The following is a 27,189-nucleotide window of genomic DNA, read 5'->3' on the forward strand; positions in this document are numbered from 1 at the left end:
TCTGATGCCAAGTTAAGCCTTTATTTTTTTAAGTAACTTGTTCTCTCTCCATAAAAAGTATAAGATTATCTCGTTATCCCTGAGATTCAGTAATTTTATAAGAATGTACCTATGAAAATATTTTATGAACCTTGTTTGGCAAATCCTTTAAAACTACAGACTCAATTCTTTAGCTCAGAGAAATTTTAGGCTAGAAACATGATCAGGTACTTTCTGTAATAGGTTTCTATTACTGTGTAACAAATTAGCACACACTTAAAGGCTTGAAACAACACACATTTATTATCTCAGTTTCTATGGTTCAGGAGTCTGGGTCCTCTGCAAGGGGGCAATTAAAGTGTCAGCTGGGGCTGTGGTCTCATTCAAGGCTTGACTGGGGAAGAATCCACTTCCTCACTCACGTGATTTTGTTATCAGCATTCAGCTCCTCGTGACTGCAGGAAATAGAGCTTCCTTTTTTGCTGGCTATTGGCTGGAGATCACTCTCAACTCCTAGAAGCTCCCCACCATGGTTCCCTGCCATGTGACCCTCTCCATAGGCAGTTCACAACATGGCAGTTTGCTTCTTCAGAGCCACCAGAGGAGAGAATGTGTTAGAGCAAACCTGTTAGCAAATGTAACCATGGGAGTGGCAACCCCTCACCTCTGGCCTATTCTATTCTTTAAAGTCAAGTCACTGGTCTCGTCCCCACTCAAGGAGAGACGATTATGCAGACCCGCAAACAGGAGGAATCAGGGATCATGGAGGGTGGGGGACGTCATCTTAGAGTCTGTCACACCTCCTATGGTACATGAATTGATTTATTTGTGTGTCTATTTTGTATTTTATAACTCATACTGCATAGTAGGTGGTTGGGAAGTTAACTGACACCTAAGTTCAGGTCTCGGCTCGAATATTTCAACTTTGTTTGATATCAAGCAATTTTCACAACCTCTGTGTCTCAATTTCCTCATCAGTAAAATTAGGATGGTAAGAATGTCTACCTCACAGAACCCTCTAAGGATTACATAGTAGTAATAATTTTAAAGCACGTAGGATAGTGCCTGAAATATACTAAGTTCTCATAAATCTTAGTGAATATAAAACATAAATACATAACAGAAAATATTTAAAGATAATTTAAAAATAACTGTAAATAAATAAAGTTCTAATAAGTTCTTCCCACACTCCAGGAGATGGTTTTATATGCCTCCTATTTCCACAGACGCCACTTTGAAGAGTACTATATAAGCTACCATGCAGGCTGTGGAATCCTAACAAAAATCCCATTTATGAAGTATAATAACCATTCATTGATATGAATTCACAGAATTCTAAAGTTGGAAGACAGCTTCTGGACCATTTTCCCCAACCTCTCTCATTTTACAGATAAGGAATCAGAAATCCAGAGAAGTTAAATGCTGTACTGGAGATTACATGGCTCCAGTGTATCAAAAGAAAGAGAAGAAGGGATCTCCCTTGGAGCTCAAAGAAAGGGACCATGAGACAAAAGACAGTCCTACAATTTCCAGCCTGCAGTAAAACAATCTATATCCAGTTCCACACCGTCAGTATGTACTCAGATGTTCCTAAAAATATCTTACCAATTTTGGGGATAGCCATTTTAGATATACTAATGTCCGACTTTCATACTAAAAAGAAAACACCCTTTCCAGAAACCCAGAAAAGAAGTTGTGTTGATAAGTATGAGACATATTTATTGGGGATAATCCCCATTAAAAAAGAATAATTAAATACTACTTAATCATAGTGGGATGATAGATAATGTACTAATATTATGCAAGTCCGATGGGCATTGTCAGATGATTAGAGTCCCCGTTTAGAGTCCTACATAATTATACTTCCTATCAAGGCAGAGGCGTTGGTGCCTTTTGTTAATCAGTATCACTCTAAACCACTGTGGGACATTCAGCCAATCAGACCGCTCAATTACTGCGGTTGAATGGTCCTGACCTCATGAATATGAATAGAGGATACACACAATAGACCAGTACTTTTAATGACAATGAAACTGCCATGAGGGATGAAAGAAAGTGTGGATTTAAAAAAATAATTAAAATTGCAATGAGAAAAATCATAATTAGCTGTGAGGATTACATATATTTGTTAAAATGTTTCTCACTTGCCTTTAGGACAAAGAACCAGAGTGAATCATTTTATACTTCATTTTCTCTAGATATGGATGTCCCAGTTGCTGAGAGCAGGACCTAGCTCACATTTAAATAATATAAAGATCTATGTAAATATTTAGAAAACAGAAGCAGAAGGATGAGAGTTCAGATACACTCTTAAACCAAGGGTCATGAGGTTTAACTGGAGATATAAAACTTGAATGGTGCCTGGTTGATATGTCATGGTTCAAAGGCAGCACAATGTGAAAGGTGTCAGTGAAAACCCTCAGAGTGTGGCACTAAACAACAGTGTGAAGGAAGAGATTATATAAAATATGTAATATTCACTTACTTCGTCCTCTTATTCCACTTCTGCCTCTTCCAAAAAGTGCTATGCTTTCGCTTACAAAGATGCGAAACGTAGAGCAAAATGACATAAATTAGAATCAACTGAGAAAGATAAAACAAAAGGAATACAAGAGTCGGGTCATAAATGAAGACACGGACGAAATCAATGTACAAACAGACATACAATAAAATTTAACATAGAGGGGGGTCTTATGATCTGGATTCATGCAGTCCCAGAAGCTATAAGGGTTGCATAAGGGAAGTAAAGTTATCCTAAAGATGTTCACTAATGAGTGCCCACTCTGAAAATGGTCTCCTTGCTTGCCCTGAGCATCTACCCTCACCAGTTGAGTCCTCATCTCTCACTGATTGCTGCAATTGTTCAATGCAAACAGAGCGCACTGTGTAGTGAACTTGCAAATCTTGAAAAAAGGTGCAGGGCTTCATGAAGTAGGTGAAAGTCAGAATAGATAACCGCTCGAATTATAAGCCGGTGGCAAATGAGAGTCTGGCAGAGTTATGTTAGTTAGCGACTAAATAAGGGAAAGTGGATGAGGAAGACTTCGCTGGTGTCTGCTTCAAAAGCAAAAGATTTGAATATCAAAGGATTAAGAAAGGCCCTTGGGAAAATCGATGAAGCTCTTGAATAGTTCTGCAGAAATGACCTTCTATATCTTACTATGAAAGTCAAATGTGAAAGATGTCTTACTAAGCTATCATATAATGTTACCAGAATAAAATGCCAAGTAGATAATCAACATGCCCTTTGGGTTTTGTTTGATAAATCAGTGCATAGTTTCTAAGTATGTTAAATTTAGAGAAAATAAACTTTTATAATTTTAATTTTGCTTTTTGAGATAAAATTTGTACAACCCTCTCTACCCCCACCACTCTCCCATCCCCCATTCCCTGCTCAGTCACCATGATCATCTACTAGAAAATTCTGGTCTCTGATTTAAAAGATCTTTTTTTTTAGTATTAATTATTGTTAATAATAAGTGCCTTACATGCATATAAGAGTGGAACCCTATTTTCCAGCAGCAAAATTTGGAGCAAATCACAACTTCTCTCTGCTGAGCTTTCACAAAGGTGTGCTGGATTTCAGTGAGTCTGAGACTCTTCCCCTGAAAAGAAGAAACACAGCTATTTTGTCAATTAAATCCAGAGTCAATGGTTTTAGGAATTAGCTGAACTTGGATCAAAATTAACACTGTATCTACAAGGACCCGCATCTAAAACGAAGGCCACCTGGGGTGTTTTTGTACACTGTCAGCTTACTGGAACCGTGTATCCAAGAACCCCATTCCCAGTGTGTATCTGGGTTAGGACAGGCCACAAGAAATATGTGCATAAGGTCGGGAAGATGGATGAGAAACAGTAGCCATCACTCTCTGAGGTCAGTGTAAGGTGTCAGGTGCTGTTGAAGTCCTTGCATGTTGTGGCATGCTGTTGGTCTGCCTGTTGGCAGAGGCGAGCGCCAGTGCTCATAACTGCTCTGCCTCCCTGAATCTCCTCCTTCAACTTCTCAAGGCCTGTTCCAGATGTGTGTGCAGCTCCCCACTGAAGATCCTGTGCATCTTCTGTAGTCATCCTCATTATTAAGGTTAAGGATGTGGGTCCCAGTTTCTCCCCATGTTCCTCTGCTTCACACACATACTTATTGTCTGCCCTGCTGACCTGCTCTGACCTGAGGCCCCCATCCATAGGCAGCTGCCGTTCATACCCTCCTCGACCAGCCCCCTTGGTGGTTGTTGGTCAGTCTATTGTCTTTGATCCCTCCACCACCCTCCTTCCAAACTTGGACTTACCAAATGAAATCACTGAACTTTTACACAGAAGTGTGTGCCGTGTGTGTATTTTCTTGTACAGCAGGTCTAGACAACTTTAAGCAAAGAATTTTGTATCCTACCAAAAAGTTGCAATGAGATTAGCTATCTACAAACTTCCCCTCAATATAGAAAGTGTTCTAAGCTAAAGCCGGAAGAATAAACAGGTTTTAGCTTAGCCTTACTAGTGGAACTACTAATCATAACTGAGCTATGGTGGGTGTTTACTTTGTGCCAGGTCTTGTGATAAATGCTTTCCACAGATTGTCATTCAATCCTGACAAACCTATCACATTGGTACTCTCGTTTCCCCCATTTTACGTATGAGGAAACTGAGGCTCAGAAAGGTTCCAGAGCAGACCAGTCTCTGCATCTTATAGGGATGTTTTTGTTAGGCTTCCTCCCAACAAGATGACAAGAGAGCTCTGTCTCATGCAGTAAACCCCATCACTTCAACTCCATGTTCTTTATTAAATAAATGTATCATGATTTGCCCATTCTTTGACATTTTTCTTTTCTTATTGTGAAAGTAATATTTATTGGAGGAAAATTGGACAATTCACGTAAGTGTAAAGAAGTCAATAAAATCACCCAGAATCCCATCAGTTAGGTAATTTCTTTAAAAATGACTTTCTACTACTTCTACTTCCTATAAAAATAAAATCCATTTTTATAGGTTTTCCACTCCCACCACTTCTCATTTTAAATACATGTCTGATTCTATTAAACCTAAGATGATATCAATTTCAGCTTTATGTAAGAGGGGACTCTTTGGTGTGACTAGAATTGTCTAATATTTGAAATGCATTCATTTCATTAATGGTTAACATACCAAGAAAAGAGCTTAAGACAATAAAAAAGTGGTGGTGGTGAAAGTTGCTGTTAATGGTCTCTGGTCAGTTTTTACTTGCCTTCTGAAAACATCTTTTACGTTCTTTTATTGAAATGCCATGAAGTCACTGGGGCCGAGATTTACTGTTGTTAATATGCCCTTCAGTAATGCTAAATTCAAGTACGAAAGGCTATGAGGCTCCCTCTGACATAAAACTCCCCTGAGCTCCTGGGCTCCCCATCATAAATGGCTCCTTTATAGGAGGAGCTAACCAGAGGGTCAGTGAACGGCAACAACGGACATGAAAAAAATTTTTTTTGCACTTCTTTGTCTTTTCGAATGATATAAAGATAGGTGGTTTCTAAGTGCATAGATCATCTGTCATTGAGAATTTCCACCCCTTACTCTATAATCTTGTGAATGATAAACTCAGCAGTGTCATGGTGGCACTGCGCAATTATCTAAGAGGAAAGTGAGAGTTGTCTTGCTGTCTGTGTAGCACTCACTGGCTCAGTTAGTTAGATGAGTGCAAATGCCTTCAAGCGAAAGATTCAGGTCTAAACCAGGCTGTCTCATGGTATCAGTCCGTAGGAAGGTAAAAAATGAAAGGAGAGCAGGAGAAGAAATAAAAGGGAGACAGTTTTAAAGAAAACACAAAGATGATTCAGCTTATATAAGGCATCTTAAAACTGTCAAACTCGGGCTTCCCTGGTGGTGCAGTGGTTGAGAGTCCGCCTGCCGATGCAGAGGACGCGGGTTCGTGACCCGGTCCGGGAAGATCCCACATGCCGTGGAGCGGCTGGGCCCGTGAGCCATGGCCGCTGAGCCTGTGCGTCGGAGCGTGTGCTCCCCAACTGGAGAGGCCGCAACAGTGAGAGGCCCGAGTACCGCAAAAAACAAAACAAAACAAAACTGTCAAACTCATAGAAGCAGAGAGTACGAGGATGGTTACCAGGAGGTGGGAGGAGGGGGAAATGAGAATTGTCCAACTGGTACAAATTTAGAGTTATGCACGATAAGTAGGTTCTAGAAATCTGCTCTAGAGCCTGTAGTTAACTCCAGTGCTGTGAATTTAAAAACTTGTCAGGAGACTGGATCTCCTGCCAAGTGTTCTTACGTGCACATGTGTGCACGCATGCACGCACACGCACGCCCCCACACACACACACAAAGAAAGGGAACACAAGAAATCTTTTGGTGGTGATAGGTATGTCTTTCACCTTGTTTGCAGTGATGGTATCACAGGTATATTCATATATCCAAACTTTTTGTATATTTAGTATACATCAGTAAAGTAGAAAAAAATTCGAATTCTCTCCTCTGCACCCAAAGATAAGAGCCATATTAAATCCATACTGGTTTGGCCAACATGATTTCTTGAGGCCTCTTCCCTCACTGTTGCTTTGGTACTTAACTCTAGTGAGCATCTCTCTACTCAAGCTTATTCAGGTCAGATAGTCTGTATAGTCTGAAAATGGGGAGTTGTACAGTTTATATATTATGACTTTATTGATTTGGGTTTAATGACACTAATAGAGATACCTAGTTTTTTCTAGACATTTAGTTTTTAGTTAGTGTAAATTCCCTGCTTATGGGAATTTCAGCTTTGGTTGTGATATTTGATGCTGTCACAGGGAATTAATTTAGAGAATCCAATATATGTGTAAGCCTGATCAAGCATAATTTTTCCTTAAAAAAGAAGTCTTTATTAAAACAAGCAAAACCCTTGAAGAACATAGTTGAAGACCCCAGAAAAGTATGATTCAAAGAAGTAAGAAAAATTAGGTACAAGTAGGCATCATACATTAAACCACATCTCCTCTGGGAGGCTTCCATGCCACTTGAGATTGGCTGAAATTGCTTTGATCAATTGCACAGCCCCAGAAGTCTGAAACCCTGTACTTGTTTTATGTGTATACACTCCCTGCCCCCTCTGCCTCTAGGACTCCGCTTTCCTGTTGAGTTGTTTTTCTTCCTCATTGTATCTTCTTCAAAGTGAAATCTAGACCCACTATTGGTTTCTAGAACAATAACAAAATCACTTGCAAAGATTTTCGTGTTCAGGAAATTTTATTAAACGTTGAGGGGTGCCAGGAAGTCATTGCATTTTCAGCCCATAAGCTTTGCTCCTTGCTCCCTCTCTCCTCTTCTCTTTCCTCTCTTCTCTTCTCCCTCCTAAACGCTCAATCTATTTTTGTGCAGCAATTTTCCTCTTGTCTAAAGCCTGGGCACACTGACACCAATGCCTCACATGGGGCAGGAAGTAAAAGGTAGAGTGAAAGGGAAAAAAAGGTCCACTTTCTACCTTGGGCCCTGATCAACGTATTTTTCCAGATAAGCTAGTTTTCTCCTGAAAATGTTTGTTAATTTTTTATTGAGGTATATTTTGCAGTTTATAAAATGCATAGATATTAAGTGTGTAGCTTGATGAATGTTTGACAAATTTATCTGATGGCTACCTGAGCAACCATCCCATTGTTATTCAACATGTATCAGTAGTTTTTTCTTTTTATTATTAAGTAGAATTCCATGGTACAGATAAGTTATGCATTCTGCATTTGAGTTGTTTTCAGATTTCCTTTATTTTGAAAAACTGATCTGAACATTCTTGAACAATTCTTTTCGTATACATGTGATTTTATTTCTCTTGAGTAAATACCTAAGAGTGCAATTGCCCAGCTATGTGGTAGGTGTATGTTTAACTTTATAGGAACCTACCAAAAAGGTTTACAAAATAGTTGTACCGTTTTACATTCACACCAGCAATCTAAGGGAGGACTAATTGTTTCTTATCCTCACCAACATTTTACATTGTCAGTCTCTTTTAATTTTGGTCATTCTAGTGGGTGTACAGTTGTGTAGAACCATGGTTTGAGGAGAAAGTTTGATGCTAGCTATTAAGGTAGTTAAATTTTCTCTACCTGTTACAAAATCAGATTTCAAGTATTATTAATCACTGCTTACTATAATCCCATCATTCTCCAGTTTCATGACAAGTAATTTCCTCTGAAATTTTCTTTTTATCTTGAGTTAACTGGCGTTTTTGTTCATGGTTCTAGAATTACTAGTTAGTTTTGAGCCAAAAGCCCTACCTATCCTTTTCCCTGTAGCTAATTTTTGTGTGTGTGATAATGACATTAAATTCATTAGATAAGTTAATATTTAAGGCATGGCATATAGGAAGCATTCAATAAATGGCAGATTTTTATTAATATTCCTCAGGTTGTTTATAAATTTTTAAATTTTTAACCTTTTTTAATTGTAGTTAACTTTTAATGTTGTATTAGTTTCAGGCATACAGCAAAGTGTTTCAGTTATACATATATACATATATGTATATGTATATATTCTTTTTCTTTTCCATTATGCGTTATTACAAGATATTGAATATAGTTCCCTGTGCTATACAGTAGGTCCTAGTTGTTTATTTATTTTATATACAGTAGTATGTATATGTTAATCCCAAACTCTTAAATTATCTCTCCTCCCATAGCCAGTTTCTATTTCCTATTTGAAAAAATTATTTTTAGAAAATCCTTCTCTTTTAGAGATTTTTACTAAAACATTTACAAATGAAATATGGAGCAGGGCAACATTGTGTGGTGGTAGGCTATAGATAAAACAAAATTGGACATGAATTCCTAATTGTGGAATATGAGTTTGGGTTCATGGGGGTTCTATTTTTATGTATATTTGAAAATTTCCTTCACGAAAAGTTAAAATATATTTTTCAGTTTTGGTTATTGATGTTCCACCTTATTTCACCAATGAGTTTTGATGGCTAATAAGAATACTTACTATAAAATGGAAAAATAAAAGCAGATAAAAATCATGGATCACTAAAACCAAATAGAAAGACACGAAGCAAAACTGAGTAGAAAATTGTGGTTAGAAGTGGCAGGAAGATACAACTACAGAAAATGGGTTATGTTACAAAGCAAGATGACAAGCAAATACCCCCAAAGGGGCAGCTGTGCTGGGACTGGGGCTAGAGCCCCAGAAGAGGGCTGGGATTAGGGAAAGGGAAGATGGGGGCAGGAGGGCGTGTGGAATCAGAATGTAGGTGTACAGGGCCTAGAGTACGAATTCTGGCTCCCATCTTCCTGGTGCTAAAGCCCAGAAGCAAGAATGATCAGTTTTGCACTTCGCATAAGGGAAAAAATATATCTAGTCTCTAGGGAAAGCACAGTTTTTCCTAACACATAGGTCTGGAAATTATAACACATATGTGTTAAGAAAAAACCAAATAAACTTTTTGGCCAAACCAATATATATATATGTATGTATATATGTATATATATATATAAAATTTTGAAATTAATTTATTCTTTAAGTTTTAAATATTGGAATTGGCTTCAGGGATGCTGAGAGCTGGTTTAGCCACAGTGGAAAAACATTCTGAGCCCCCCAGGAAGGGCAAATAGAGAAAAAAAAATTAAACCCCAAACTTTCATACAGCATATGCATTGTTATGAAATACTGTTGGGCTTGGCCTCTTCCAGGCCTCTGGCCCAAAAATATGTCCCAGCCTCCTTGCTACCCACTCGGGACCCCCACTAGCTTCCAGGGATTGAGAGGGATAGCCTTTCCTTCCCCTTACCCCAATGCTTTCTGCAACTCTCTGTTCTTACATCCTCCCAATCTGTGAAAACTCAAAAGAAGAAAAATAGCTGATAATTTTGTAATTTGCTACAAGGAATATCCTCTTCCTTTCTGATTAATTGCTCAGCTCTCCCTTTCCCACCAAGAATTTACCTGCCTGGTGGCCTGTAATGATTAATTTGAATGAACAGAGAATTTAGATCGACTTGGGACTTTAGAAACCCTCTAGTCCTATTCCTTCACTTCACAGAGGAAGAAATGGAGGCCAAGTGAGGTTAAAGGACCTTGCCCAAGGTCCCCAGCTAATAACAGCCAAGCCATGACTTAAACCCAGTCTCCTGGGACCCAATCTCAAATTCGTCCCTGGAAAGAGGCAACCATCCCCTTGCCATGGCTTGTGGGTTCCCTGCAGATTTTACCCCTGACCCTGCCTGCAACATGGGTGCTCTTCTTTAAATAGGTCCCAGGTTCTTTTTCACAAAATGTAAATTTCCTAAACACTTTCAACTGAATAGTTTGAAAAGCTGGTTATAAAAATGATTTCAGCTCAATTTTGGTGTAGAACAGAAGGGGAAACGGCAGGAGCAGTTGTTTTACATCTCTCCTTTGCTATTCTGGGGATGAACTCCTTCCCAAGACACATGCCTTGAAATCCTGTCTGTTACTCTTTTAAAAATAATTAAACCCACCAAATACTGAACAGCGACCATAGAGCATGTGGTCCTACCACAGCGCTCCCCGGATGCTGCGTTCATGCGTACATCAGCTGAGAGAGGAGAGCGCCCGGCAGGAGGCAGTGAAAAGGGCAGCCCTGCTCCGAGGGCTGTGTGGCAGCTGGTGGAGTTCAGAAGGTCTGCAACAGACTGGGGGGGTCTCAAACTGAGCTTGCTGTTCATGGAGATTCCCAGGGCCCCGCCCTACACTTTCTAAAGGAGGTGGGGGGATGGGGCTTGAGGAGGCGGGAGTGGACCTTGCATTTGTGTTTTCAGCAGGAATGGGAGAAGCCTCTGAGACAAGTGACCCCATTCTACCCTTAGAGCAGTGTCTCTCAACTTTTTGATGTTTTCATTAACATCCCCCTAAACAGCCTTTTCAGACATTTTTCCCCCAATCACCCCTGTCCGTGATATTTTAATATCATATATCTGTATATCTGATATATTGTTTCTGCTGATGTACAATGACCTTTCCAAAGACCACACGTCTTTCTTATTTTTTTGAATTTTATTTAATTTATTTTTTATACAGCAGGATCTTATTAGTTATCCATTTTATACATATTAGTGTATACATGTCAATCCCAATCTCCCAATTCATCACACCACCACCACCACCCCCTGCCACTTTTCCTCCTTGGTGTCCATATGTTTGTTCTCTACATCTGTGTATCTATTTCTGCCCTGCAAAGCGGTTCATCTGTACCATTTTTCTAAGTTCCACATATTTGCATTAATATACGATATTTGTTTTTCTCTTTCTGACTTACTTCAATCTGTATGACAGTCTCTAGATCCATCCACGTCTATACAAATGACCCAATTTCGTTCCTTTTTATATACGTACCACATCTTCTTTATCCGTTCATCTGTTGATGGGCATTTAAGTTGCTTCCATGACCTGGCTATTGTAAATAGTGCTGCAATGAACATTGGGGTGCATGACTCTTTTTGAATTATGGTTTTCTCAGGGTATATGCCCAGTGGTGGGATTGCTGGGTCCTATGGTAATTCTATTTTTAGTTTTTTAAGGAACCTCCATACTGTTCTCCATAATGGCTGTATCAATCTACATTCCCACCAACAGTGCAAGAGGGTTCCCTTTTCTCCACACCCTCTCCAGCATTTGTTGTTTGTAGATTTTCTGATGATGCCCATTCTAACTGGTGTGAGGTGATACCTCATTGTAGTTTTGATTTGCATTTCTCTAATAATTAGTGATGGTGAGCAGCTTTTCATGTGCTTCTTGGCCATCTGCATGTCTTTGGAGAAATGTCTATTTAGGTCTTCTGCCCATTTTTTGATTGGGTTGTTTTCTTAATATTGAACAGCATAGCTGTTTATATATTTTGGAGATTAATCCTTTGTCTATTGATTCATTTGCAAATATTTTCTCCCATTCTGAGGGTTGTCTTTTCATCTTGTTTGTAGTTTCCTATGCTTGGCAAAAGCTTTCAAGTTTCATTAGGTCCCATTTGTTTATTTTCATTTTTATTTCCATTACTCTAGGAGGTGGATCAAAAAAGATCTTTCTGTGATTTGTGTTTTCCTCTAAGAGTTTTATAGTGTCCGGTCTTACATTTAGGTCTCTAAACTATTTTGAGTTTATTTATGTGTATGGTGTTAGGGAGTGTTCTAATTTCATTCTTTTACATGTAGCTGTCCAGTTTTCCGAACACCACTTATTGAAGAGGCTGTCTTTTCTCCATTGTATATCCTTGCCTCCTTTGTCATAGATTAGTTGACCATAGGTACATGGGCTTATCCCTGGGCTTTCTATCCTGTTCCATTGATCTATATTTCTGTTTCTGTGCCAGTACCATATTGTCTTGATTACTGTAGCTATGTAATGTAGTCTGAAGTCAGGGAGTCTGATTCCTCCAGCTCCGTTTTTTTCCCTCAAGACTGCTTTGACTACTCGGGGTCTTTTGTGTCTCCATACAAATTTTAAGATTTTTTTCTAGTTCTGTTAAAAATGCCACTGGTAATTTGATACGGATTACATTGAATCTATAGAGTGCTTTGGGTAGTAGAGTCATTCTCACAATATTGATTCTTCCAGTCCAAGAACATGGTATATCTCTCCATCTGTTTGTGTCATCTTTGATTTCTTTCATCTGTGTCTTATAGTTTTCTGAGTACAGGTCTTTTACCTCCTTAGGTAGGTTTAATCTTAGGTATTTTATTCGTTTTGTTGCAATGGTGAATGGGATTCTTTCCTTACTTTCTCTTTCTGATCTTTCATTGTTAGTGTATAGGAATGCAAGAGATTTCTGTTTAATGATTTTGTATTCTGCAACTTTACCAAATTCATTGATTAGCTCTAGTAGTTTTCTGGTGGCATCTTTAGGATTCTCTATGTATAGTATCATGTCATCTGCAAACAGTGACAGTTTTACTTCTTCTTTTCCAATTTGTATTCCTTTTATTTCTTTTTCTTCTCTGTTTGCCGTGGCTAGGACTTCCAAAACTATGTTGAATAATAATGGTGACAGTGGACATCCTTGTCTTCTTCCTGATCTTAGAGGAAATACTTTTGTTTTTCACCATGGACAATGATGTTTGCTGTGGGTTTGTCATATATGGCCTTTATTATGTTGAGGTAGGTTCCCTCTTTGCCCACTTTCTGGAGAGGTTTTATCATAAATGGGTGTTGAATTTTGTCAAAAGCTTTTTCTGCATCTATTGAGATGATCATATGGTTTTTCTCCTTCAGTTTGTTAATATGATGTATCACATTGATTGATTTACATATATTGAAGAATCCTTGCATCCCTGGGATAAATCCCACTTGATCATGGTATATGATCCTTTTAATGTGTTGTTGGATTCTGTTTGCTAGTATTTTGTTGAGGATTTTTGCATCTATGTTCATCAGTGATATTGGCCTGTAATTTCCTTTTTTTGTAGTATCTTTGTGTGGTTTTGGTATCAGGGTGATGGTGGTCTCATAGAATGAGTTTGGGAGTGTTCCTTCCTCTGCAATTGTTTGGAAGAGTTTGAGAAGGATGGGTGTTAGCTCTTCTCTAAATGTTTGGTAGAATTCGCCTGTGAAGCCGTCTAGTCCTGGGCTTCTGTTTGTTGGAAGATTTTTAATCACAGTTTCATTTTCAGTGCTTGTGATTGGTCTGTTTATATTTTCTATTTCTTCCTGGTTCAGTCTTGGAAGGTTTTACCTTTCTAAGAATTTGTCCATTTCTTCCAGGTTATCCATTTTATTGGCATTTATTGGCATATTGTAGTCTCTTATGATGCTTTGTATTTCTGCAGTGTCCATTATAACTTCTCCTTTTTCATTTCTATTTTTACTGATTTGAGTCCTCTCTCTCTTTTTCTTGATGAGTCTGGCTAAATGTTTATCAATTTTGTTTATCTTCTCAAAGAACCAACTTTTAGTTTTATTGATCTTTGCTATTGTTTTCTTTGTTTCTATTTCATTTATTTCTTCTCTGATCTTTATGATTTCTTTCCTTCTACTGACTTTGGGTTTGTTTGTTCTTCTTTCTCTAGTTCCTTTAGGTGTAAGGTTAGATTGTTTATTTGAGATTTTTCTTGTTTCTTGAGGTAGGCTTATATAGCTATAAACTTCCCCCTTAGAACTGCTTTTGCTGCATCCCATAGGTTTTGGATTGTTGTGTTTTCACTGTCATTTTTCTCTAGGTATTTTCTGATTTCCTGTTTGATATTTTCAGTGATCTCTTGGTTATTTAGTAACGTATTGTTTAGTCTACATGTGTTTGTGTTTTTCACGTTTTTTTCCCTGTAATTGATTTTTAATCTCATAGCGCTGTGGTCAGAAAAGATGCTTGGTATGATTTCAATTTTCTTAAGCTTACTGGGGCTTGATTTGTGACCCAAGATGTGATCTATCCAGGAGAGTATTCTGTGTGCACTTGAGAAGAAAGTGTAATCTGCTGTATTTGGATGGAATGTCCTATAAATATGAATTAAATCTGTCTGGTCTATTGTGTCATTTAAAGCTTCTGTTTCCTTATTTATTTTCATTTTGGATGATCTGTACATTGGTGTAAGTGAGGTGTTAAAGTCCCCCACTATTACTGTGTTACTGTCGATTTCCCCTTTTATGGCTGTTAGTATTTTCCTTATGTATTGAGGTGCTCCTATGTCGGGTGCATATATATTTGTAATTGTTGTATCTTCTTCTTGGATTGATCCCTTGATCATTATGTAGTGTCCTTCCTTGTCTCTTGTAACATTCTTTATTTTAAAGTCTATTTTATCTGATATGAGTATTGCTACTCCAACTTTCTTTTGATTTCCATTTGCATGGAATATCTTTTTCCATCCCCTCACTTTCAGTCTGTATGTGTCCCTAGGTCAGAAGCGGGTCCCTTGTAGACAACATATAGATAGGACTTGTTTTTGTATCCATTCAGCGAGCTTGTGTCTTTTGGTTGGAGTGTTTAATCCATTCACGTTTCAGGTAATTATCGATATGTATGTTCCTATTACCGTTTTCTTAATAGTTATGGGTTTGTTTTTATAGGTCCTTTTCTTCTCTTGTGTTTCTCACTTAGAGAAGTTCCTTTGGCATTTGTTGTAGAGCTGGTTTGGTGGTGCTGAATTCTCTTAGCTTTTGCTTGTCTGTAAAGCTTTTGATTTCTCCATCGAATCTGAATGAGATCCTTGTCGGGTACAGTAATGCTGGTTGTAGTTTCTTCCCTTTCATCACTTTAAATATATCATGCCACTCCCTTCTGACTTGTAGAGTTTCTGCTGAGAAATCAGCTGTTAACCTTATAGGAGTTCCCTTGTATGTTATTTGTCATTTTTCCCTTGTTGCTTTCAATAATTTTTCTTTTTCTTTAATTTTTGTCAGTTTGATTACTATGTGTCTCGGCATGTTTTTCCTTGGGTTTATCCTGCCTGGGACTCTTTGCACTTCCTGAACTTGGGTGGCTATTTCCTTTCACATATTAGGGAAGTTTTCAACTAAAATCTCTTCAAATATTTTCTCAGGTCCTTTCTCTCTCTCTTCTCCTTCTGGGACCCCTATAACGTGAATACTGTTGCGTTAATGTTGTCCCAGAGGTCTCTTAGGCTGTCTCATTTCTTTTCATTCTTTTTTTCTTTATTCTGTTCCACAGCAGTGAATTCCACCATTCTGTCTTCCAGGTCTCTTATCCGTTCTTCTGCCTCAGTTATTCTGCTATTGATTCGTTCTAGTGTATTTTTCATTTCAGTTTTTTTATTGTTCATCTCTGTTTGTTTGTTCTTTAATTCTTCCAGGTCTTTGTTAAACATTTCTTGCATTTTCTCAATCTTTGCCTCCACTCTTTTTCCGAGGTCCTGCATCATCGTCACTATCATTATTCTGAATTCTTTTTCTGGAAGTTTTCCTACCTGCACTTCATTTAGTTGTTTTTCTGGGGTTTTATCTTGTTCCTTCAACTGGTGCATAGTCCTCTGTCTTTTCATTTTTTCTATCTTTCAGTGAATGTGGTTTTCCTTCCACAGCCTGCAGAACTGTAGTTCTTCTTGCTTCTGTTGTCTGCCTCTGGTGGATGAGGCTATCTAAGAGGCTTATGCAAGCTTCCTGTGGGAGGGACTGGTGGTGGGTAGAGCTGGGTGTCACTCTGGTGGGCAGAGCTCAGTAAAACTTTAATCTGCTTGTCTGCTGATGTGTGAGGCTGGGTTCCCTCCCTGTTGATTTCTTGGCCTGAGGCGACCCAGCACTGGAGCCTACCCAGCTCTTTGATGGGGTTAATGGTGGACTCTGGGAAGGATCACACCAAGGAATGCATCCCAGAACTTCTGCTGTCAGTGTCCTTGTCCCCACAGTGAGCCACAGTCACCCTCCTCTTCTGCAGGAGACCCTCCAACACTAACAGGTAGGTCTGGTTCAGTCTCCTATGGGGTTACTGCTCCTTCTCCTGGGTCCCGATGCACACATTACTTTGTGTGTGCCCTCCAAGAGTGGAGTCTCTGTTTAACCCAATCTTGTTGAAGTCCTGCAGTCAAATCCTGCTAGCCTTCAAAGTCTGATTCTCTAGGAATCCCTCCTCCCATTGCCAGACCCCCAGGATGGGAAGCCTGACATGGGGCTCAGAACCTTCACTCCAGTGGGTGGACTTCTGTGGTATACGTGTTCTCCAGTCTGTGAGTCACCCACCCAGCAGTTATGGGATTTGATTTTATGGTGATTGCACCCCTCCTACCATCTCATTGCAGCTTCTCCTTTGTCTTTGGACGTGGGGTATCTTTTTTGGTGAGTTCCAGTGTCTTCCTGTCGGTGACTGTTCAGCAGTTAGTTGTGATTCTGGTGCTCTTACAAGAGGGGGTGAGCACACATCCTTCTACTCCACCATCTTGAACCAATCTCTCCACAAACCATTTTAATAGCTAAGAATTTTTGATTGCTTCCAAAGACTCAATTTTTGCACCCTTAGTGCAATATCGCCCCCCACTGAGAATACATGTTTTAGACTAAGGCACATTGGCATCAAAAAACAAAAGCAAAAACAAAAAATCCCAAATGTAAGTCTTGGAGTCTTGGAGTTGAAAGAACTGTGTTTGGTCTGGATGGCAATTCCTGGATGTGTAAATTTGGCTTCAATATCTGATCTACAGAAATAGAGACAATAATAAAGCTTTCCTCACATGACAGAATAAGAGCCTGAATTTAGCATTTCTATATCAGGTGGTCTTCTAGGTACTTTGCCTCATTTAATCAACAACCCAAAGAGCTCCATTAAACTCCACATTGCAGGTAAAGAGACTGAGACACAGAGGGTTCAAAAAAACTTGCTCAAGGCCACACAGCTAGAATGTGGTGAGTGGCAGAGCTGGGATTAAATGGTCTGAAACCAGTCTCTGATTTTAACCACTACTCTAAATCTTCTCTTAACACATTTGCAGCTGTGGTTAGGTCTTGCTTTTTGAGCAAGAATGTGTACAAAAGAAAATTCACAGACTCACAAAAACTTAGGGCTTGGTTTTATCTCTTTTACTGACAGAGTTTTTATGATTTCCTGGAAAGGGTCAATGCAAATATTAGTAGAGAAATAACAGTCCATTTTTATTTGGTCTAATGGAGAACTCTATTGAACACTTATTTCTGAAATACTACACTTTACCTTTATTTTTATTTTTTTAATTAATTAATTAATTTATATTTTTGGCTGCGTTGGGTCTTCATTGCTTCACACAGGCTTTCTCTAGTTGCGGCGGGGGAGGGGGAGCGGCTAATCTTCACTGAGGTGTGCGGGCTTCTCACTGATGTGGCCTCTCTTGTTGTGGAGCATGAGCTCTAGGCACGTGGGCCTCAGCAGCTGTGGCACATGGGTTTCAGTAGTAGTGACTTGTGGGCTCTAGAGCACAGGCTCGTTAGTTGTGGTGCACAGGCTTAGTTGCTCTGTGGCACACAGAATCTTCCCAGACCAGGGCTCAAACCCATGTCGCCTACATTGGCAGGTAGATTCTTAACCACTGTGCCACCGGGGAAGCTCACAGTTTACCTTTAATAAAGGAAATATATGGAATTAATCCCTTATAGAGGAATGACTTTTTCACCATAGAAAATTCTCACCCTAGATGTTGAAAACATTTATTTGGAATCACATATCTTAAGATATAATCACCAGTCAAGTGCTAGATAACCTGGGGAATCTCAATGAGTTACAGTCAACCCTTTGTATGTATATACTTACAAAGTGGTTTGGGAGGGGAGTCAAAGGCCCAAAGAGTTTGTCAGTTTTCTGTGCCATAAATTTGGATTACATGAATTTATTAAATATCCCTGGGAACAACAGCCAGCTAGTAAGTGAGCATAGTTGCCAAACTCTTCAGCTCATGAACAATAATAATAACAATAACAGGTCATATAGTTGAATTCTCCTGGGACAGACATTGTGCTGTGTTTTGCTTTCTTGATTTCATTCAATCCTCAAAATAACCCTATGATTACTATCACTGTTTTTTTTTTCTATTTTATAGAATAAACAACTGAGGATTAGGAAAGTCAAATTGTCTAAGGACAAACTACTAGTGTCAATGCTCCCTAGAAGTAACTCAGGTCTGCCTGAAATGCAAGCTCATACTACACTTTGTTGCCTTCTATGTATTGTTATATACTAGTTAATAATAAAAATAATATGTTTATTTAGAATAAATAAATACAATTACAGTTGGGTGCATTTAGAGTAGTGTTTCACTAATTCAGCATATACTGATTGAACAACTTTGTGCTAGGCCTAGAGGATACAGCAGAGACAAAACAGACACATTCTCTGCCCTCATAGGATTTACATTTGGGTGCCAGGGATTAGCATTAAACAGATAATCACAGAAATAACTTGGGAACTACAAGTGTTAGCAAGGAAAAGTAGATGGTGCTGGAAGGTTATACTGCAGGTACTAGTTTAAACTGAGAAGTGATCATCATGGGAGAGATGAATGTTTATCAGAAATTGAAAAGATAATTATTTTGTGGAGTAGGGAAATGTGTAGAATGCAGGAGATACTTAGCGGAAATAAGACTCAGGAGAAAGTCACAAAGCCACACAGGTTGTTCTACACTTGCAAAGGTGGGCGGTTCAATATGGTCTCCTGAACACACCCTCACAGGAAAGTTATGTGTCTACCATATATAATTATGTATGTGTTGGTCTATAAAGAACAGTCATTTGACTTCATGAAAGACTAAGAAAGGGCTGGAATTTAGCTTTCTAGAACACCTTAGGACCTGCGATGAATGAGTCAAATTAAGTACACTTTGAAACAGATGAAAAATCTAAGTTTGAATTTAGTACTAAACCCCAACAGTTTCAAAGTTAAGAAGAAGTTAATATTAATAAATATTACTTAATATTTATTCAAACTCCCCAAAGTTTCCACCTTTCAATTATCACAAGCAAAGTAACAAAATGATTTGTGGCTGTCATTTAAAATATACTTCCTTAGAACTGTCAAGCATAACCTACTTCTTCTACCAATCCAGGTAATCACTGTAATGAATATTTGTGTATCCTTTCAGGGTTTCTAGGTACATACATGCAGATATGAATATATAGTTTTATTCCTGCTCATTTGTACACAAAAGATATCATACTATACAAACTGTTCTTCACATTGCTTTTTTTGCTGTTCTCAATCTATCTTGGAGATTGATTTCATTATCTGTTTTTGCTCTTTTTCACAGCTACATAGTAGTCCATTATATGAATCTACCATAATTTATTTTATCAGTACTCTCTTGATGGACATTAACATTGTTTCAGTTCTTTGCCAATTATTGGGTTGGCCAAAAAGGTCGCTCAGGTTTTTCCATAACATCTTTCCATAAGAAAAGCCTGAGTGAATTTTTGGCCAACCCAATACAACCATTACACAATGAATTGCCTTGAAAATATCTATTACTCATGCATGAGAATATCTATGGTATAAACACTATAAGGTGTACACACTGATGCCTTTTTCTAGATATGGCCAAATATTTCTGTTTCTGTTTCCCCATAATTTTCAAACTCAGTGTGCTATTAAACTTTTGGACTTTTGTCACAGTGATGTGTGAAAAAATGATATCCAATGTAGTTTTATTTTGCTTTTATTTTCTCTTTAGTGAATTTAGTGAATATCTTAGTATGTTTAAGGACCATTTGGTTTTTTCCTACCAAGTTGTATACTATTCCATTTTGAATTAAATCACTGTTTTTTTTTCTAATCAATGTTTTGTTCTTGCTTTTTAATATCTGCAAAATTAAGAATATATATATATATATATATATATATATATATATATATATATTTAATCCTGCAATGATTCTAAGCAACTGGGCTAACTTGTCTGAGCAAACCTGATTAAAATAACTCAAACTAAAAACATGTACATTATGGAAATGAAGATAAACAATTCTTCAACTTGACATAAAATTCTTGCCAAGTTTTTAAATCAGTTTGAACCGTGCCTTCTATTTTGTGGTCATGGGCTTTTTAAAGCACAGCTTGAAAAGAGGAAAATATATTAAACACATTAAATTTTTTTAAATATAAGAACTAGAGAAAGAAATCTCTATCATATGGCTTTGGAGTAACAATTGAGCTCTTAAATTTAATCCCAGATCTACTCAAAGAAGGATTATAAAAATGATATTAAATGTACATAGAATTAAGTGACTAATCTTTCAGGGGGTGATTAATCTGTATAACTATCTCAACATCTGCCGATTTATTTTCTTGAGCTCAATCTAGCCAGGATTACAGATTTTTAAAGTCAATGCACAATACAAGCCAGTGTTAGTCTCCTTTAGCATGTGATAAAAGTACAAGCAGATCTGTTCTCCTTTTTTTACTGGCATGACCACTCTGTCTGTGAGGCATAAGACTTTGTTAGCGGTCAAGATTCTCCAGCCACTGGAAAGCTGATCTTAGCACTCTTGGAAAGCATTCTTATTATCTCATAACAGATTCTTCATTTGGCCACCTTGACTCTTCCAGGAATCTTATACAAGTGTTCCCAGTCTAACTTGGAAGCCCCAACTAATGGATAGATGTGTCTGTGGGGAAGTTTGGTTAATTCCAGTTCTTTGCCGTTGACATTGCACCAGTATAATTCCCTGTATACACTTTAAGTCACATGGCTTTGCTTATCAGATTGATCAACGGATACTCCGTCTTGAATCTTGATGCTTGTATCTTTTCAGATGTATTTAAGAATAGGTTGTCAGGCTGGGGAGATTCTAGAGACAGTTCTTTTAAAATATTGCTGCTACATCTGCCTTTTGCTACTCTTTAGACTTCTCACCAACCAGCCATGAATTCTCAGAGATAATGAGCTGTGGTCCTATGCATTCAATTCCCTAAGTGCCCCATGACGTATCATCAAGGCTCATAGAGACATAGCTAGATCTAATTTACTTATGAAATCTCCCTGTTTTATGGTGGCTTTTGATTCTCCAATCATCAGTGCCTCTTATTTTAGATAATATGTAACCCCCTTTATTAAAAAAAAAAACAAACCTGTCTAGTAAAAAAAAAAACCTCCTAAATTATTGAGAATACTCTATCTTTTCAATGTTATTGATTTAAGGACATTTAAAATATAAACCATCCAGTCATAAATATACTCTGATATGCAATACAAAGATAATAGAGGACATTAAAGAGTTCAGTTGAAATCAGTCAGCTCATTAACATGTGTTGATGATAATGTCTGTTTCTATGAAGAGATCTCAGATACTGAAAGCATAATGACCACCAGGAAAAAGTAGTCTGGCTTCTCCCCACTCCCTGCACTCTTTCCCTTTCCTTTCTGTCTATTTTACACCCTATACACAAAGAGAGCCCACTGCTCTTTCATTCTGCAGAGCCTACTATAATTTTTCTTGACATGACAATTACTTTTTAATCTGGTTAGCGTAGACTGTAATGGAACCAAGTTGTAAAACATCCTTTCTTGTTTACTCTTTTATTTTGCTTTTAATTTATTGCCTTGATTTCAATCCCTTTTATAAGCCCATTAAAGGTCAATTACTCACTTTGAAGTCAATCACTAATCAATTCCATTTTATTTTTGTAGTATGGGGAGTAGGGAGTGTAGTTACACAGTATGTCTGTATTTCAATAAATTTTGTGATAAAGAGCAGATTATTCTAGGCTTTATTGTTCTAAGGAAAAGAAAAATTCTATGAAATAAAAGGAAAATCTCGACAGAGGAGGTAAAATCCATACTTTGGTTGATGTTGTAGCGGGTAGGAAACGACTGGTACATGCAGCATTTAAAACATGTACTGACGTCATGAATTTAAATTGATTAGTGAAGATAAATGAAGAACTGTCACTCTCTTACTAGCTGGGTTCTCTTTCATAAAACTAAATCTAGGAGCTCAAAGAAGAACACATTTTGATAGAAGTTTGCAATTTTAAAAAGGCTTCTGGGGCTTCCCTGGTGGCGCAGTGGTTAAGAATCCACTTGCCAATGCAGGGGTCACGGGTTCAAGCCCTGATCTAGGAAGATTCCACATGTCACGGAGCAACTAAGCCCACGTACCACAACTACTGAGCCCATGCGCCACAACTATTGAGGCTGCGTGCCACAACTACTGAAGCTCATGCACCTAGAGCCCGTGCTCCGCAACAAGAGAAGCCACCGCAGTGAGAAGCCCACGCACCACAACGAAGCAGCGCAGCCAAAAATTAATTAATTAATTAATTAATTTTTTAAAAAAAAGGCTTCTGCACATATGGCTTCACTCATTTATCCTCAATATGGCTCTTGAGATCGGTAGACGAAGGCATTATTTTTTTTTCTCTTAGGTGATGACATTAAGGCACAGAAGAGATGCAAGCAATTTGTGTAATGTCTTACATCACAAATGGAAGATCCAAGAACATCCTAGATCTTGATGCCTTGATATATTTCACTCCATGCCATTCTGGGAGTGAAGTTTCCAAGGTTTTGATCTATGTGTAGCATTTTACTTATAAATGGGGTTCTTAAGATTGCTAAATGAGTTTTTCCTTTTAGATTGGTTTCTATGAAGGCACACAGGGATTCTCTGACTATTTTTGTTACTAAATATTTGGTTACTATACTAGTATACTGGTATACTAGTTACTAGTATACTAGTAAATCATTCTCAAAAAAAAAAAAAAAAAGACAAAAAGAGAAACCTGATTTGTAGTCTTTTCCAATTCCTGTGGTGTAAGTACAATACTATCACCATGACTGATTTTAAGCTTACCAAGAATATCACTGAATTCAGAGTCGGAAAGAAATGCACACAAGTGGTTATTCTAAGCCAGTTCAAGCCAGCTCAAGCACAAGAGCCCAGTACTTCACTCTCACAATGAGGCTGTCATTGCGAGGCTCTTCTGTATCATAACTATGAGTTCTGCTGCTCTAAGGACACAGATGCAATATTTCAAATGTTGGGGCACATGTATATGAAAAACAGCAAATTTGATCATTCAGCAAACGTTTTATGAATATCTACAACATATAAGGCTTTGCGTTGAGCACTGTGATGGTATAAAGAGTGAGTAGGATCTGGTCTGCCTTCAAGAATTATATAATCTAGTGAAAGTAAGAAACTTGCATACAATCAACAATAATTCAGGGGAAAGTCTACCATGTGCTCTAATGGTGGTACATTGGGACAGGGTGTGAATACATTTTTATTAGGGGAATTTGTGAAGAAAAAAGCCATAGAAGAGTTGCAGTTGTAGTGAGCCATAGAAGATAGGTAGTTTTTCAACAGTGTTGTGATAGTAAAGAGAGTTTCCTAGGTTGAAGGACAAATAAAAGCAAAGGACAATTTCTAAACATACTCAGATAGTGAAAGTACAAAGGCAGGGTTAAACGGAACGATGAGTGAGGAAATTAGCCTCTAAAGACCATCTCAGGATAATTTTTCTCAAAGGGTAGTCTGGGACTACTAGCGTTTGAATCACCTAGGACATTTTTTTGAAGTATGTAAATCTCAGGGACCCATCCGGGTCTACATTCAGAACCTCTCCAGCTCACTATGCACAGTAAAGTTTGAGGACCACAGTAAAGCTTGTAACAAAAATTTAAAAATTTCAAAAGAATTTGTTAAGAAAATGTTATTTTAGAGACAAAAGATTCTGGAAGCAGCGTTGTGTCTGGGTAGGAGGAAAAACACACAGGAATCTGGAGACCAAGCTGGATTTAGGCAACAGGTGATGAGGGCTGAAACTAGGGTGGAGGCCAGAAAAATGGAAAGGGTCATCTAGATTGAAAAAAATATTTCAGTTCTGGAGTTCTCAGTCTTGAGTCACTAGATATCTAGAAGGTACCTGTATGAGCTCTGGGAGGTCTGTTTATCCCCAAAAAATGGCCTATAAAATTTTGCACACTTGAATGCATTATTCTTTGGAGAGGTTCATAGCTTCACAAAACCTCAAAGGACCTATAAACCACAAAAAGTTGGAAAACCATTGTTTTAAAGGAAAAACTGGCTGTAATAGAGAATTGATTAACTAGGTTAGAGGATGGGGGGGTGGGGTTAGGGACTAAAAAAAAAAAAATTAAAAATCCAATACTTTAGGGCTTCCCTGGTAGCGCAGTGGTTGAGAGTCCGCCTGCCGATGCAGGGGACACGGGTTCGTGCCCCCGTCCAGGAAGATCCCACATGCCGCGGAGCAGCTAGGCCCGTGAGCCATGGCCGCTGAGCCTGCGCGTCCGGAGCTTGTGCTCCGCGACGGGAGAGGCCACAACAGTAAGAGGGCCACGTACCTCAAAAAAAAAAAAACATCCAATAGTTCTTAACCTGAAATCAGCTGGGAGATTGATTATATTATTAGTCAACATAAGGACAGTGAGAAGAGTCACTGTTGGAAAATAAAACAGGTTCTTTTTTTTCCAGAACAAACTTAAGATATTTGTACTTATCATTATAAAGGTGTCCCTCAGGCTCATAGAGAGGTCATAGGGCACAATGACAAACTGCAATATTTTATTCAGTGCTAAATATTTATTGGATGCTAAATATTTTATCAGGTGCTTGTATACATTCTTATTTACGTACATTCTTATTTAATTCTCACAACAGTCAAGTAATTATTATTATTCTAATTTTACAGAAAAATCAAGGTTGAGACCATTAAGTGATGTTACTAAGGCCACAAACCTGATAAATGGCAAAGACAAAATTCTAACCTCAGTGGTCTTCCCAACGGGCCCGAGACCATATTCTGAACTTCTCTAGTGTAGCAGCCACCTTGGAATTCAGCAGCTGCAGATGAGATACATTTGGGCAAAGGGCATTTCCACAAGGAAGAAGCTTAGCTACAATGCCTATAGACTAGATTTTGTCCACACATTTAAGGACAGTTTTCTCTTGGACTAAATCAGAAAAGAGACAATTGCTAAGGCAAGAGATATGGGAGAGAACATCACCAATGCAAATTAGAACTACCCTAAGTATTCCAGCTTCTCTTGGGTTCAATCTGCACCAGACCCAGGGCTCTTCCTCTACACTATTCGCTTCTGCTCACCTTCTTCTCCTGTTAGGAAAGTCATTAATTTGATTTGAAAACCCATAAATTAAAACTCACTGCAGTCAAGGATTCCATTAAAAGGCCCTATGTGAGACTGTGTGAGCAATGTGATAGACATGCAGTTTCAGCAAAGCAATAAAAAGAAGCAATTAAAAGAAGCATGTAAATATTTTTTAAATATATATAAAAAAAGCCTGTTTTGTGTGTAAAGCTATATTTATTTGCAAAGTTACCTTCCACTGCTTTATGCTGCCTGAGAGACCAGAGCAGCCAGTTCAAAACATCTTATTCCCACTCCTTCCTAGAGATGGTTTCCTTGGATTAGAGTGAAAAGAATTGAGACAAGGCACAGCAAGATACTGATTGTATGTTAACTTACTTTCTAGTTAACTAGATTGTCCCAACTGAGAGTAGAGGGAAGAGTTCTTGGTAAGAAAGTGAAGAGTTGAGAGTGGTAATTGAAAATGAGGAGGAGGTCTGTTTGGTTCTTGGTGCACTCTGTGGAAGAGGGTTTTGTATTAGTGGTCAGGAATTATAAGGGTATAAGAGGTAGAAGGAGGCTGTGACAACATAAACCACAGAGGAGGTCTGGGGTCCCTATGCAGTCAAGAGCCTGTGCTATAAGAACATGAAGGAATAAGGATGGAGTGCTATGTTTTTCCTCTCTGTTGATTTTATTTCCAAAAACTATATTGTTATAGTTATATTGACATTATTATAACAGAATTTTTAAAAAATGGACTAAATCAAGTACTCCATCAAATCAATAATGTTCCGTGTTTGAAAGGACTTATTCTTCAGAAATACCATTTTAGTCTTCTACCAGTTTTGAGAGAACCATAGTTAGTTTTGGGTTTTGATTTTTTCATTCCCTATTCTCTTTAAGGAAAGCCTAAAAGGGATCTCTTCTCCTGGGTAAAGAGACAGGAGCTCCTTCTTGAAACTGTGAAAGATGACCTTCCATGGGTTATAAAAGTCCCACCTCTAGTCTTGGAATCACTTTCAATGATGCTCAATCCTTCGACTCTCAGTCAGTCACCAAACCTTCAAGAGGGATCTCGGATTTATCCCTGCCTTCCTTCTTCCTCTTTAATGAACGTGAGCACAAGTCCTCAATGCTGCATACCTACCTTTCTCTAACTTATCCCCCAATCTATGCCCTGTTGAATCAATTTTGTACACCAGTGCTGTTTTCATCATGGATCTTCCTTCCAAGAATTTATAATAACTCTACTGCATGTGGCATCAAGTCTAAATTCCTCTGTTAAGTTTTCAAGCTCCTTCAGTCTGTTCCCATTATATTTCTCCAATCTTATATTCTACTCTCTTACACTTAAAACCTAGGTTTTGTCAGAAAGACCTCCTGTCTACACTGCCACTTTCCTATCCCCAATACTACTGTGTCCTCCCAACTTTTTATTTATTTGTTTTGCTCTCCAGATTTGAAATTACATCTCCTCACTGTGATATACTCAAATGTTAAGTCTTAAAATCCAGTTCAAGAATTATCTCTTCAAGGAGATATTCTCTGAGCTTGCCAACCTTCATTTACCTCCTTCCCTGAATTATAAAAGCACACTTAAAGTCCACACCAAATAACTCCTCTCCCTTGATCAGACACCATTGTTTATCCCTCTGCAGTTGTTTTGAGTAAATTTGCATTGCCATCCAACCACACCTAAACTGCTCAACAACAGTATAGCAGCATGTCATCTTCAATATAACCTTTACAGGAAAGAGCACTTAATAGGAACTCAGTAAATTCTTAATGGTT

General features: G+C 38.2%; 1 long non-coding RNA gene across 2 annotated transcripts in view; it reads right to left on the minus strand.

Annotated features, from left to right (window-relative positions):
- Positions 1-27,189, minus strand: part of LOC132427985 (uncharacterized) — a 123,199-nt gene that overhangs the window by 29,418 nt on the left and 66,592 nt on the right. Inside the window, exon 2 of one of the 2 annotated variants that reach the window (XR_009520049.1) lies at positions 3,468-3,584. The exons of the other annotated variant lie outside the window; for it this stretch is intronic. This is a non-coding gene — a long non-coding RNA (uncharacterized lncRNA). The remainder of the gene's footprint in view (positions 1-3,467; positions 3,585-27,189) is intronic. 2 annotated transcript variants of the gene reach the window in all.

The sequence above is a fragment of the Delphinus delphis genome, chromosome 7 (assembly GCF_949987515.2).
Source record: "Delphinus delphis chromosome 7, mDelDel1.2, whole genome shotgun sequence".
Classification (NCBI taxonomy): Eukaryota; Metazoa; Chordata; class Mammalia; order Artiodactyla; family Delphinidae; genus Delphinus; species Delphinus delphis.